Consider the following 15,694-nt stretch of genomic DNA (forward strand, 5'->3'; position numbering starts at 1 on the left):
CTACTTCGTTACTAAACTGGGCCCGTGCGTGAGCGTCTCTTTCTCACGTAACCACCATGCACAATCTACACATCGCCACAATGCATTTGGACCTTCAAGTTACATAAACCATAACTAAAAGACATATTATACTAATATATAATAATATATTATCTACTATATGGAAAAGAATGCGAAAATACAATTATATTTAAATTATCTGGATCCGAAAATCTTTTCGTTTAAAATTGTTTATAGTATAGAACAGGGGGGGGGGCAAACTGTGGCCCGCTATCATTAATAATTGTACTTCTGGTTACGAATAACTATTTTATAATTTTTTAAAAATATTGACAATAGATTAAAATTTGAAGAATTTGTTGTTTCGTGAATGTATTATCTCAGTACGTCTTTCTTGCGTCTCGTCTCATACTATGTAACCACTATTTTCTACGTTGAACATCGATTTTAATAGATATTGATAGTGTACCGACAGAGACTGATTTAAGAGAATTGCATCGTCGTGAAGAAATCTCCAAATTTTACAATGCCCTTAATTCAGACAAATTCGATCAACTTAAAGATTATGCAAGAAAAACGTTATTGTTGGATCAACCTATATAATATGTGAACAAACATTTTCGACCATGACCTCAAACACAAGCACAAACACAACCTACAAAATTAACACCTGAATTTAAAAAAATGTTCAAAAATGTACAACAGTTTCATTCTTCTCATTATTTTTTTGTAATGTTTATTTTTAATAATTAATGTATATCTAAAAATGGTATTTTACTTGCGGCCCGCCGCTCATTTTGAATTCTTGAATTTGGCCCTCCAGCGCTCGAAATGGAAAAATTTACGAACCGGAGCGCTCGACAGTTTTCTGAAGATTTTTACATAGTAAAGTTATCAAAGTTTATGTGTTTTTTTTCCATAAAAATAAGTGTGTTAGATTTTCTATTATATGGTTTATCCAGATCAGATGGTCAAATTATTTATTCCACGAGACGGTGCGATAATTTTACCGATTTCATGAACAGGAACGGCGCTCCGGTGCGTTCCGATCCATTTCGAGCCCTGTCAGGCCCTCCATCCAAAAAGTTTGCCTCCTCCCCTGGTATATAAGTTGAAGGGAGATACTTGAATATAATAATATGTACTTGACTTTCGGCTAAATTAAATTTAAGGTCTGTAATGAACGATTGTCAACGATTTTCATATTTAATCAAATAATTATCGACTGCCCAAGGTTTAATAGAAAGAGTCAACGAACTTTTTAGAACGGTGAAAGAATATTTGAACGGTTACATTCTTAAGCGATTCATTTTTATGAGTCGCTTTGCCAAGCGAATAAATTTATAAATTGTAGGTACACACACTCCACAAACACGTTACCTGACGTGCATACAAATTAACTAACTTAATACACTGATCATGGGTTGGAAACCTTTCCCTACCAAACACACTGATTGTATCGTTGTACAATACAAACATTGCCATTCGCGAAAAATAGTACGGGCATTTCAAAGATTTTATCAAAAACAATCCACTGAAAAGGGTTGAATTATAATAAACATTTTTCCTATTAACCTTCGACGTTTCTTTTCAAGGTTTTTTCGTTTGACCCGCACAGTCAAACGAATTCAGTAATAAAGAGATTTAAAATACGCGATACAGATTTTTTTTCGTCAAACGCGGTGCTTTGAGATTATTCACATAAAACTTATTAAAATTACAGTTTTAGCGATGTTGCCAGAAACCATCCTCGCTGATAGGGCGAAAGAACTTTTCCACAATTGCAGTTTATATCGATGTCTCAGAGTCGCAACATTATAATATTGGTCTCATCCTTGTCTCAACAAAGTTGTAATTTTTTTCTATCTCGGCGCTCATGGGTCTAGGACGATTTGGCGCCGGGACAACTGGACGCCACGCAGTTCGAAGTTTAATAGACGTCAGGTACTTATATGTACTTTTAAAACATATATTTAATAATATTATTTATATTTAAATTATTATATTATGATTTAATAGTTGGTGAGAATTTAAATATGCACACGTAAATAATGATTTAATCGTGCATATGTGTAAGTTCCAACGAAAAAAGAGTTTTTATTTTATATAAAGCCTTAGGCATGGTAATTCTCAATCCGCAATAAAAAAAACCATTATGTTGACAGTAAAATGAATTAAAACTACTAAGTAGTAGATAGAAACTGATTAAAATTCCTCGTCTACGTTCTGTATACGTGTCTACGAGAGTGCGGCGTCCAATAATTGTCCTGGCGTCCAGTTGTTCCATTCCCTCGCTCATATATTACTGTCTTGTTGCGTATGGTGTGTATTATTTAAAACGTATGGTCTGCCTTCTTTAAAAATTAAAAAAATAAGACGTTAATAATATGATATTACATAAAAAGTAACAGTATTTACAATATGATAAATTTTAAAAATAAAAATTCTAAGAACTAATAAATCAATTAAATTTGCCAAGATTTTAGTATGTACTCAAAATCCAACCAATCATCACGAATTAGAATATTATTAGTTATTAACAACACAAAAAAAACAGGAATTAGGTGTAGGTATTTTCTTGTATTTTTTTTGTTTACTCCTTTAATTACGTAATTTGACAAGAATTAGGCATTTTATTATTAAAAAAATCGGCAAGATTAACACATTTGAAGATGATTCTAAAGATACTTATTATAAGTTATGTCTTTGACCATTCAAGTGTGATAAACATCTTATGAATAATGATTGCTTTATAATGATTATTGACCTAAGAATAAGATAGTGTTTTTTTGAAATACGCCATTTTTTTTTGTCATTCCCCAGTGGTTAAGCTACAACATACGGCCGTAGCCATAAATTGACAAACTATAATTGAAGTAGGGAGTAAAATGATATTGACGCGCGCCCGAAATCCAGAAAATAGCCAATGGAACATCGGCAAAGTTCAGTTTTAGCGTCCCGTCGTTTCTCAATTCAACCAATTTCTCTCGAATTTATAGGGAAAGCGCTTCTATCGAATTTTCGGCATTGTTTGCAAAAGGGTTTTTAGTAATGTAATAAGTACCAGCCATGTACGCACATTTTGGCTATTAAGTAGGTAAGTATTGCATAATATACTATAATGCACCGCGGCACACCTAGCATCGTCTCACGGCATACCAGTGTGCCGCGGCACACCGGTTGCGGAGCACTGATCTAAACAAACTGTTATTATTTTCAAAATCGACGTTATTAACGGGTAAATAATTTTCTACTGCATTTCCTTCTTATCAAATATTATTGTTAATCTCGTACGATAAAAATAATTATTGAAGGTGGCATCACCGGAAGAGACGGTTTTTTTTAAGATCATAAAGGTAATGTTAAAAACTATTTAAATGATACTGATATTAAATCAATTAGAATTTTGATATTTGCAATCATGTAAGTATCATAAATAAATACAAGAAGATTATAAAAAGGTGGTTTTAATTTAAATCGTGTATAATAAATAATATAAAAGAAAATTATTTTTCAAATTCGTTAGTTTTTTATTATTTTAAGCCGAATAGCGTCGGTATACTTTATATTAAACTTAATAGAAATATACTATGAAAAATTATCCATACAAACAGTTATTTTAATAAGTATTATTTCAAATGGTTATCATTTAGCCTTTTGTTTGTGATCGCTGATGCTAACCGTTTACCATACCAAATAGAGATACATGTTCACAGAAACTCAAAACAAATATCCACTTACTTCTACAATATAATCGTCTAAATTATAATTACTACTGAATTAACAGCGACCGGCAAAATAATATTATTTGTAGTAGGTTCGCCAGGTAAACCTATTAATAGTAATTAGTTGACTAGATGAGAGAAAATGTGGTATTATTTTATTCCACATCATCATCATCACCCGGCAGGACCCACACACAAGAAGAGGACTGTTTGGGTCCGAATTTGATTTAAATGACAAGGATTTCAAGTTATACACATATATATTTTTTTTAAATGAATATTAAAAAAAACACCTCAAAAATACACCTACGAAAAAAATGATCAAATTGTAAAGCGCTTCAGTATGACTATTAGTAGTTAATTTCTTCGTAATTAGATAGGATATAGGTAGCCCAATTCTTCTTCTTATTTCACCCTGTCACGCCGGCATTGAAACATAGGGTAAGCACAAGTTCGTGCCACTTCCCTCGGTCCATCGCCAACTCTCGCGCCTCCCGCCATGCCTGACCTACAGCGCGTAGATCACTTTTGTAGCACCGCTGCAGGGTGAGGGAGGGTCGGTCACGCCGACTGAACCCTTGAGGCTGTGCCAAAAGGGTACGTAGTGGCACATTCTCTGGCGGCATCCGGAACACGTCATGTCCCAGCCACGTACAGCGTCAGTTCGTGATTACCTCAATCACCGAAGGCTGCTGTATCCGCTCACGAGGTCGAGTGTTTGTAACGCGGTCCAATTCGTAATGCATAATATTATCCTGAATGCAATTAATTGATTATTTTACCTATTTTTTCTAGATTCTCTTTAGTATGTGTGTTGCTGAGGTTTTTTTTTTAATTACGTATATGTAGTTACATATCAGTATACTCACCTCATACCACGCACAGGGCCTGGATTTATTTTGGGAAATCCTGAAATTTGTGGCATGCTATATAATTCAATAGTCTCGATAATTGATTCGACCTTTGGTACGAGAGCAGCTTAAAATACCCAACCGCTTGATATCTAAACTTGGAGACGGGAAAATCAATATTATATTAATTATATGTATTTCTATAGAGAACGATGTACATTATATAATTTGTTTCTTTGTAGTATCGTTTTACTTTCGGTAATTAATGTCTTCTGTACTGTATAAATGTATAGCTGCAGAATAATAAGCGATCGAATATCTATTGTTTATAAAAATATCAAATTACTTTGCAGTAATATATTCCCAGCGAATCCATTTCCAGTAAATAATTCAGCTAGACCAGCAAGTCGATTGGCGAAATTAGAGTCGGCGTATTATTACATCATATCACAGCACATTATACCATTACGGTGTATTAGCTGAATAATCATTTTTCATAGTAGTTTCTTACAACTGTAATAACAAATAATATTTCATTTCGCCATTAAATTTAAAACGCTGACTCTATATTTAGTTTAATATGATTATGTAACAGAATTTAATGTTAATGTACTACCTTTTATTGTATAAATAACGAAGAACAATTTATCTCAATGTCACTCAAATCTGAGTACTTAGCTAGTAACTATCATGTATAATATACTATTGTACCGATACGCTGCTAATAAATCTCACCCTGCTACATCGTAGACTTCGTCGTTATCATCATCCTCTACCTACACATCGAGCACCATAGCAGTGACCCCAACAAATGTAATATCCTTATGTCGCTTTTTCGTCAAAATATATTGCTGGGAAGCTGTTAAAATGTAGGGATTGCAATACCGAATGAAAATATCAATACCGGTATTTCAGCATTTGAATATCGGTATTTTTTAAAACATAGATGAAATAGAACTATCTATCAAAAATACAGCTATAAAAACGTCTTTAAAACATTAATATTAGATATACAGGAAAATTATCTAAGTACCTTAATAATATTCTATAAACGTTTGCAAATATGTACAGAAGATAAATTATAGAACTGTTGATTTTTACAAATGCATTGTCCAACATTTTTCAAAAATTAAATGTGTCTGTATTCTTAATAACTAATATACCGGATTTTTTTTATATTTAAAACCGGTATTTCGGTATTGCGATCCTAAAATATAAGGCACGTCTTTTCCACGAGTTTTTTTTAACATTATTTGTGTTGTTACTTTGTCCTTCTAAACCAGTGTCTCCAAACTTTTTGATCCTGGGGACACATTGACAATTTTGAGCGGGCCATGACTAGACTTTCAGTGTGTGTAAAAAAAATCACTATAGGGCTTTTATAGAAATCTTCTGAGTGACGGAGTTTGATCACTTTAATTAATTTATTTATTTTAACACCATAAAAATAACAAACATTTATAACAGACAAAATATTTTCAAAAATTAAATAGGTATGGTAAATCTGTCGATAGATCTAATTTGACTCGATATCGAAAAGTTGAACCACAACTGCAAACTATTGTCATTGGAAAGGAACCGTCTCACAAATCCTCATTATTAGTAAACCCGATTTTTTTGAATAGGAACAAATATATTTGCTTTCAATTAATTTATATCTTATACTGTCTGAATTTCACTATATTATAACGATTTTCTTAGGTCGTATTCTTATTTGTCCGGTGCAAATCTTTTAAAGGATTTTTAACTAACTTCCCGACTAACTAGACATTTGAAACTTTTTGAATATATCAGAACACGATGCCAATGCATTCTTTTAATACTTTTAGCCATCTTTAAGTAGAACTGAATTCATTTTCAGTTACTTCTGTTTTGTATGAAAAGTTATTTCGATACCATTATTGGTTGCTAGGGGGTCCTAGCAACTAAATTATTAAATAATATATACGTGCGTTACTATGGAAATCAATATGAAATGACATTTCATTATTCAGTATTTCTATCAGTACAATTTTTTTTGATAAGTCAAGTTTATATGATTCATCAGAAAATTTAAAAACGTATATAAAAAGTTCTTTTATCTTGTAATTATTTAAATAATATATTCCGACACATGAAAATAATATGTTCATGAAAACTAAATAATTTATTGAAATTCTAGATTAAATATTAGAAATATTTTTCCAATATGTATGGTGAAAAGGGGGAAGGTGTTCCATGTCAGCTATTTTATGGTATTTTCGGAGGTTAAGCCTGAATCTTACGAAAGATTTATAGAAAAACTATTTATATAATTATGAAGCTTATTCATCGGCAAATATTTATGTTAAACATTTGATAACTGCATAAAGTATTTTTATGACGTAAAATAATATTCTTTGGAACCTTGAAATGTAATAATGGAGAACGAAGCCATATTTTTGTGACATTAATGGACTGTGTTGATAACCGTTTTTTCCACTAAATATTATGTCAAACCATGTATTATAGATAGTTTTAATGTTATCAAACATAATGCAGTAAAATATATTCAGTGTAATTATAATATTTGCAGTTTCTGTTGGCTCTAAATCTAACGGAATCGACTGGATATTTTGTTATTAAAATATGCGATAATTATATACATTCCAAATAATCTAAAGCTACGTATCAGAAGGGTTATCATTAATCATTGAAGAAATGATGAAATATCTTGTAAATTATAAATTTATAATACTAAATAAATACCTTTTAAAAACAACCATTTCACGAAATATTTGACCAACTTGAAGGTATGTTAGATCCGCCAGCAATTTGGCGAAAGATGTATGGAATTTGTAGCTGGTATTATTTTCAGTTTATATGACCAAAAAAATACGCCAACCTACGAGTATTGTACAAAAATATGTTTATAAAAGTGAATGCTACAAATTGAGCACAAAAATAGGTAAAACAAACATAAATTCGAACAAATTAATCAAAAGGAAAACATATTTTGACATTTGAGGACAAAACAAAAAAACATCTGAAGAAATTTGTACTTTCGTAAATTCTACGTAATGTCATACTAAATCATACATCGTAATTTTTAACACTGTTGCAACCATTTGTGCCTAATATTGCAACATAGCAATTAGTTTTCTGTCCCTTTCTATAACTATCTCCCTCTATATTCAAAATAATTATTATGATGAAGTATGTATTTTTTAAAATGTGATAGATTTTATTTCAGTGAAATATAGCGGATCGTCCAGTATTGCCATATCTACTAAAATATTATTGGATTGATATTTTAGTAAATAAGAGAATGAAGTTTTTCACCAGTACTATTAGTTTTACTATTTTTTATTTAATAAATAATACACATGAGGTTTTACGAATTTCACATTTGTTATTAAACATACTTACATAATTTAGAACACCCCAAACACATCGCGAAGTAAAAATATCTATATTTTTTACTTAGCCAAAATTATGAATCAACCTGGGTTAGGTACCTACTGATATTTATATTACAGAAAATTTAACTTTTACTAAATTATGAATTTGCGAGATTATAATAATACAAATGATTTTAAAGAATACTTTCATCAAATAACATAATAATGGATGCCTGTACTTACATAATATTTTCCAATGTAATTTTTTTTTTTAAAAATAACTTTAATTTCGAAACTTTAGCCTGGCAATACTATGAACGTCATTTATTTCAGCGGGAATGCGAAATTTTCATCCTCGGTTTTTGACATAGGTACCTAACAGTATTATCACAATTATTTATATCGATTGTACTTACAAAAAATGCCACGAACTCACTATCCGATGGCTGGAAGTTCCAAAAAAAGACGTAGGAGAAAAGATGGAAATACTAATACATTAAAAACACAAAGGTTTGAAATTATTATTTTATAATTTGACATAATCATACATAGTTGAAAAAACCACATTTCACAGAAAATTTTGGTTCACAATATTTTTTTATCTTGCAAAAGGAAGTTTTGCGTATTACTTATTAATACACACAATTAAGTAAAATGATCATTTGTACTTATATTTTTTTTATATTATGTTTGTGCCATGTCTTATTCGACATTAGTGTCTGTGACAAAAATTATAATCTGGTACAATAATTAATACCAGCTATACATTTTGTTTTCTGTTAACTATCTAACTATCTACTAAACTAATATTTTTGAATGTATTATAGTATTGATATATTGCCGAAGACTATGCCTGAGCATGGAAATCCTCAAAGCATACCACCTGAACCAGAATTTCATCCCACATTTGAACACGAACACGAAGAATTTATTATAGAAAATAAAATTGAAGATTCAAGCCCTAAATTCCGTGTAGAAGGCCGTAGAATTATAGACTTTTCATATTTTTTCCAACAACTTCAATTAATTAGCCACCATGATTCTCCATTTAATTGTAATTTATCACATTTAGAAATTTTTGGGGAAAATCGGGAAAACTTTAGTAGTACATTTTTTATCCAATGTAAACTTTGTGGTAAAAAATTAAAATTATATACCACTGAAATGAACGAAAACAAAATGAATCTCTGTGACGCATTTGTATCCAGTATAATCAGTATCGGCAGTGGATTTTCAAATCTGGAAGAAATGTGTTCTGCAATTGATGTACCATCGATTACAGCAAGAACATACAGAAAGAGTCAACAGAAGGTGTACGAGTGGTTTGAAGAAACCAAAAATAAGAGTATGGAAAACGCTGCGAAAGAAGAGCGACAACTTGCAATCGAAAATGGTGACGTCGATTCTTCGGGTATTCCCATGATATCAGTTGTTGCAGACGGCTGTTGGTCAAAACGTTCATACAGATGCAATTATTCCGCAGCATCTGGTGCTGCCACGATCATTGGTCAAAGAACCGGGAAGATTTTGTACATGTCAGTGAAAAATAAATATTGCGATTTGTGCGCTAAAGCTAAAAATATCCCTGCTCAACAACATAAATGCTTCTTAAATTACACCGGTCCGTCAGCTGGAATGGAATCTACAGCAATATTAGAAGGCTTTAAAGAATCTATTAATACACATGGATTGATTTATTCAAAATTGATTGCTGATGGAGATTCCAGCACATACAAAAAAATTCTTGATTGTCATCCTTATCCGAATGTAACTGTCGAGAAAGTTGAATGTAAAAACCATTTAATTAGAAATTATTGTGGCAAAATAGATTTTGGATTGAAAAAAAGATATATCACTTTTATATGAATTGTCTACTGCCAGAAATAGTAGATCCCAGAACCAGTAGATCTATGAATATTAGAGAACCAGAAAGGCTAAATTTCTAAATTTTATTATACTTAATATATTTTCAACAAGTCTTTATTACATCACTATTTTATAGTTCATCAAGATATATCTAATTTACTAATATAGTTTACTGTTGCGAGACACCCAGAACAAGTGTAATTTTATGAAATTCAAAATAATATGTATACTTACATCTAAATAATGATACCTACAGATCTTGCTGGCGATTCCACTGTGCCATATTTTGTATAAGCATTCGTCTCTGCAGCCGTGGAGTTTGGTCCCGTGTAAAAAGTACATTTTGTTCTCAAGGTCAAAAACCAAATTGGTTGTGCCAATGGCTTATAACCATTCCTCATAAATGATTATAACTGATATCACCTCATAACTGATCAGTGCCACGCACGAGTTAACTCGCGGGATCTTTTAAACGTCATAACTTCTGAATGAACTGTTTGTGTATATTTTCTTAACAATATTTATCATTTTAGTGTGAAAATATTCACGTTAAACATGTTGATTTGGTAAATTTTCACAAATATATATCATTCTATTCTTATTTCATGTTTTTTAAGGGATTCATTTTATTCCAAAAATAGCTGACCTACAAGTACCCACCTAGTAAAAATTGGATTTGGATTGGATAGAATTTCCTAGTAGAAATTCCAACTGAACAACATGACGCTTTCTATATTATTTACTGTTAGTTTTTAAATTGTATTGTATTGTATTTGAAATAAATAATGTATCAATTATACACATAGAAATCAATAGATATATAAAATAGATATCACAGTTTAAAAATCAGAAAGATCAATGCATATTACCATTGTTTATGTTACAATATAAAACAACATTTATCATTGAACGTAGGTACCAAGAAAAATAGACTTCATTAAAATGTGTCAATATAGTATATACCCGATATAATTATATAAATTATTATATTGTTAATTACTCTGTGGGGTCCATATATACTTCTTCAATTGTAATTTAATTTTACAGTATAATTATTTATGTTAAGTACTTGATTTACTTATTATATGTACAAATGTAATATACTTACCTACTTATTAGGATATATCTTGGTGAATTTTAAAATAAGAGGAAATTAAATGGAGCTTATCGTGTCTAAGTAGATGTCAGCCGTTGTTAAGTCTTATATAAATATTTATACATTATTAAATTGTTTTTCTGTTTTTTATTGATGTAAAGACATGGCATGTATTCAAAGTAATAACAAATTAGCTGTGTACTATTTATTTAAGGCCATGCATTAGTTGAGGCACGGTCTAAAAAGATCGTCGCTAGGCGATGCGCGGATTGCGGGTGGCGGGTGAAAATGACGCCTGTCAAACGAAATATTAATTGTCATATAAATCCAACATACGTCCATTTTATGTTCTGTTTATTGTTCTATTAGTAACAATAATAATATATTCATTGACATGTTTTCTTTTTAAAGTAAATGTGTAACGTTTTTAGTCATCTTTACACGATTTTAGAATTAATTGACCCGTCGCCATCACGCAGCAAAGTGACGTGTTCCTGGATCAATATTCTCTCAGTGAATGGCAGCGAGTCCAAAATTTCGTCGCCCGTACAGTTGAAAATTATTTGGCGTTTCACTGATGCGTCACCTTAACTTATATTAAAACCCCAAGATTGATTTCGTCTTGCGACATATTTTATTCTTCTAAGTTTTACTATGACATTGTAATATGAACCATGGATATAGTATAGTACTTAAAAAAATCAAAACTGGTAATATATTATTTCAATATTTAATTGTCAATTTTCATTTGAAGTCAGCATTTAATTACTGGTATAACACATAATTATTAACTGTTATCTACAACTTCAGATGGACAAATTAATTGATATATCATATTATCAGTTTTCATTTCCTTTCAACAATGTATTCATTCTAGCAGTTATTTTGAATATCTTACTAGTTTTTATGTCATGGCACCTTACAAAGGCTCCGAGCAACCGTATACTGAGCTTCGAGAACAGATGTTTACGACGGATACTGGGTGTGCGGTAATTTTAGAAGTAACGGGAGATAAAAGAACGCACCAAATAGCCTCCCATCACGCTGAGAGTGAATACGCAACTTTGTACCTGGCCCGGCCACGTGCTGCGGGTGCCTGAAGAGAATCCCAATCTGGTTTGCCTGTTCTTCAAGCCAACCGGATTCCGGCGTTCTGGATGGCCGCTAAACACTATCTATATAGCATATCTGGCAGAGTTACGGGCTGCTAGTATGACCTGGAACGATGCAAAAAAACTAAAGTGACAGAGATTCTTGGAGGCGCCGCATTGTATCCATATGCTGCAACTAAGATGCGGATATAGCCGAAGAGAAGAAGTAATATACAGCATCTAGAAAACTTAAAGCCTTTGAAATGTGTGTGTATAGATACATGCACCTTTCATTGGTGTTGGAAAGACAATTTTTCTAATATCAAAGTGATATTGAGGCTGAAAAAGACAAGACTTGGAGAGTAAGCTCTACCAAATGACATACCTAATATGATACAAGTAACTGATATGCATAATTGAGGCGCCGAGTGCCAAAGGAGCTTAAGCGCCAACTTTACGATTTTTGACATTTGAATGTAGGTTTTTTCTATAAATCGATATGTATCATGCCACAAAGTCTTATCGCTCAAATAATTATAGATATTTTACAATAGAGATTTATTTTATGTGGCATAATTGTTTTGGTCGTTATGTCGACACGCCACAGAAGCTTATCCGCCAATATTCTATGGAGAGCGCGAGACCAAAACAGCTGTCAGATTTGTTTTATTGAATATAGTTCTCAACAGTGAAAAAAACTAAAAATGAGCTCAAGAAGGATTAGAAAAATAGTTTCGATGTGTGTTAAACCTGTAAACGAGGAAAATCATGGTAAGTTTAACATGTTTTATCTGTTTTTCTTTCACATACGCTGTTGTTTAAAATATTTTAGATTACTTTTGAAATATGGTTATTAACTTCATTTTAGTAATTATGTCCACTAAACCTTAACTTCCATAAAGGAAAATAACTCTTATTTCTAATTTCTTCTTATTTTATATGTAATTACGAAAGATATACACTAAAAAAAGTATTTAAAAAATCACCCGAATCCTCGAGAAAAAATGATGGTGTTAAATTTGAATAATGATTTTGTTATTTTGGCCAGTTTGGAGTAACGATTTGATTTAGTATTATTAATAATATTGGGTATATAGACGGTTATTACAAAAAAACCATCCAAAAGCTTTGAAATCATTGCTGTAATGGCAAAAATGTATTTAATATTATAAGGCAAATTTTATGCCAAACAAACTCATGTAACAATCATAACAAATTTGACCATTTTTTCAGTGTTTATTTGGCATAATAAAATTTGTTTATATCAAAATGTTTCTTTATTGCTATTCAAACCCTTACATTAAAACATTTTTTTTAAATGATTTATTTTTTTAAATTAATGCCATTATTTGAGTTTGAAAATGTTAATGCCACAGAAGCTTATGCAACAAAAAAAAGTATCAAGTGCCACCTTTTTTCATTTTTCTATATGCCAAAGGGGCTCAAACACCATTTTTTTTGGAATCCAATAGATATTTTTCATTAAATGTTATTGCAAATAATACTTTGATTTTTTTAAATTTGCTTTGCTTAGAAAATAATTGTCCATTTCAACATTCGAGTTTAAAATTAAAAAAATAAATTCACTGAAAACTTGTCGGCCATTTTGTAGCACTTTTGTTAAATGGCGCTTGAGCTCCTTTGGCGCTCGGCGCCTCAATTATATTATATTTTATATTACGAATCAAAATAGCAACTTTTATATCATTATCGATAATAAATTTAGTGCAAAAATGTTTTATTTTTTAAACATTAGTCACTTTATATTTACCTTGTGTAATTGTACTATTAAATCTATAAAATGGGTGTATATGCTTGATGGTCGACGTCATAAATCACGCCATGTTCGAATCGTACGCCGAAAGTTGGATTTATTTCATTATTAATTAAAAGATTTATTTCATTCCATCTTATTCATATGAAACCGTCGACAAGCAAAGATCACGGTAGACATTTTCTCCATCTGCAAAAAACATAACATAGGAACTGTTAATAGTGTGATTTTTAATCTTTTATAGTTGGCGACTGTTTGAAGAGTGGTAATTAAAACGGATTAGTGATAATACAAAGCATCAAAAAAGATTGATTAACTAAAATAAAGTAATCAGGTAGGTAACATGTTTAATAACAACTAGAACGCCTTAGATTATATCAAACAAATATATATGAAATCACAGGTTTTATATAATTCTGGAATGAATGTAACTAACCTCAAAAAAAGGATTGTATTACGTCGGAATTATGAAACATTGAAAGTATGTATAGACTAAGAAAACAATAAATAAACACTTGAATAATATATGCAAAACACACAGAATACTACGATAGTAATAAATAACATAATATTGTACTTACAGATAGTGTTTCTTATTCCTGATATAAAACACAATTGTTTTAGGTACCTTGCAATTTGCAAACATAATATTTGACAGCAGAGATTTTTATATTAGTCTATGGCCAAAAATACGGATTTATTTGGCCGGCTAAAAAAAAGATTTTAATATAGCAAGAACATTTTAAATATGCGACAAATAAATAAAAGTATATATAATATAGTTGTTAAAAAAATCTGTGTACATTATAAAATATATTTAATATTATAAATACATATATTTTTTAAATTTATATTATAATTTGTAAACGACGAAGCACGTCAGCTAATACGCATAGTAAATGTTTAAACTTCGGTAATCAAATTCGAATGTGACAGAAAGAGAAAGAATAACTTTTTAATCATATTAGCATGCGTAAAAGAGATGTAACATAATATCACTTTCACTTTAAAAATCATACCTAGTATTCAATGTCATAGTTCAACTTTAAATGAAAAAACAGAAACTCTAGGTAAGCATGTGTGCCCTTATGCAACTGCTCCTGAGCATTATTGAATTATGTAAATTAAATATTGCATACCTACTGTTTTATTTTTATTAATACAAGATTATTCCAATGATCAATCAAAGAAAATGGTATCATTACCATTTCAATCTAAATTTAATTTGACTGCCTAATTAAAACAAAACTAAACAATCAGTTTTATCAACTAACACTAAGTAGTTTTGTTTGTATTTTATTTAGTATCTGTATTAAATTTAATAAAATATTTTTACAAACACAATATCTGATCGTATAAATACATACTTTTATGACATATCTTTTGAATAAAATATTTAACAAAGTACCTAGGTAACTCTTTCTTGAAAACATAAAATTGCTACCATACATTTTGAAAAAAACATTATTCTATCAAATAGAAACTAAATTATGAAAATGATCATGAAAAATGACCAGTTAGTATAATAATCAAATTAAGTGTAAGTTATTTTGCATTGCAGATTCATTCATTACAAAATTAACGCATTCCTTCACTGATTTGTAAATGTTTCATTTATTGCTAAGCTGAGATTAACACGTGTAAACGTAACAAATAAAAAAGTAGTTTTATCATATTTATAGGTATATTATATAAATCACTATAACAATCATATATAACAATCACAAAAATATCAAATGAAAATACATTTACGAAATGTAAAAAACATGTTTTATTGTTTATTTACCATAACCAACGAAAATTTTTCAATTACTTAGTAGCGTAATCTCTTACTGTACTGATTGGTAAAATATTAAATCAAATTAGCTAAAATCGTATTATTAATACTATGATTTGATGATAATATGACAACATTATATTTCTAAGTACCTA

At 30.4% G+C, this 15,694-nt stretch overlaps 1 long non-coding RNA gene across 1 annotated transcript; it reads right to left on the minus strand.

The window, feature by feature from the left end:
* Positions 1-11,508: 11,508 nt before the first annotated feature.
* Positions 11,509-14,584, minus strand: LOC147071899 (uncharacterized). The gene is made up of 2 exons (XR_015070584.1): positions 13,760-14,584; positions 11,509-12,114 (listed from the first exon to the last, which is right to left on the minus strand). It is a non-coding gene; the product is annotated as an uncharacterized LOC147071899 (long non-coding RNA).
* Between the last annotated feature and the right edge of the window lie 1,110 nt (positions 14,585-15,694).

Source organism: Rhyacophila brunnea, unplaced genomic scaffold, assembly GCF_057557595.1.
Source record: "Rhyacophila brunnea isolate RB1 unplaced genomic scaffold, BYU_Rbru_1.0 scaffold_2, whole genome shotgun sequence".
Classification (NCBI taxonomy): Eukaryota; Metazoa; Arthropoda; class Insecta; order Trichoptera; family Rhyacophilidae; genus Rhyacophila; species Rhyacophila brunnea.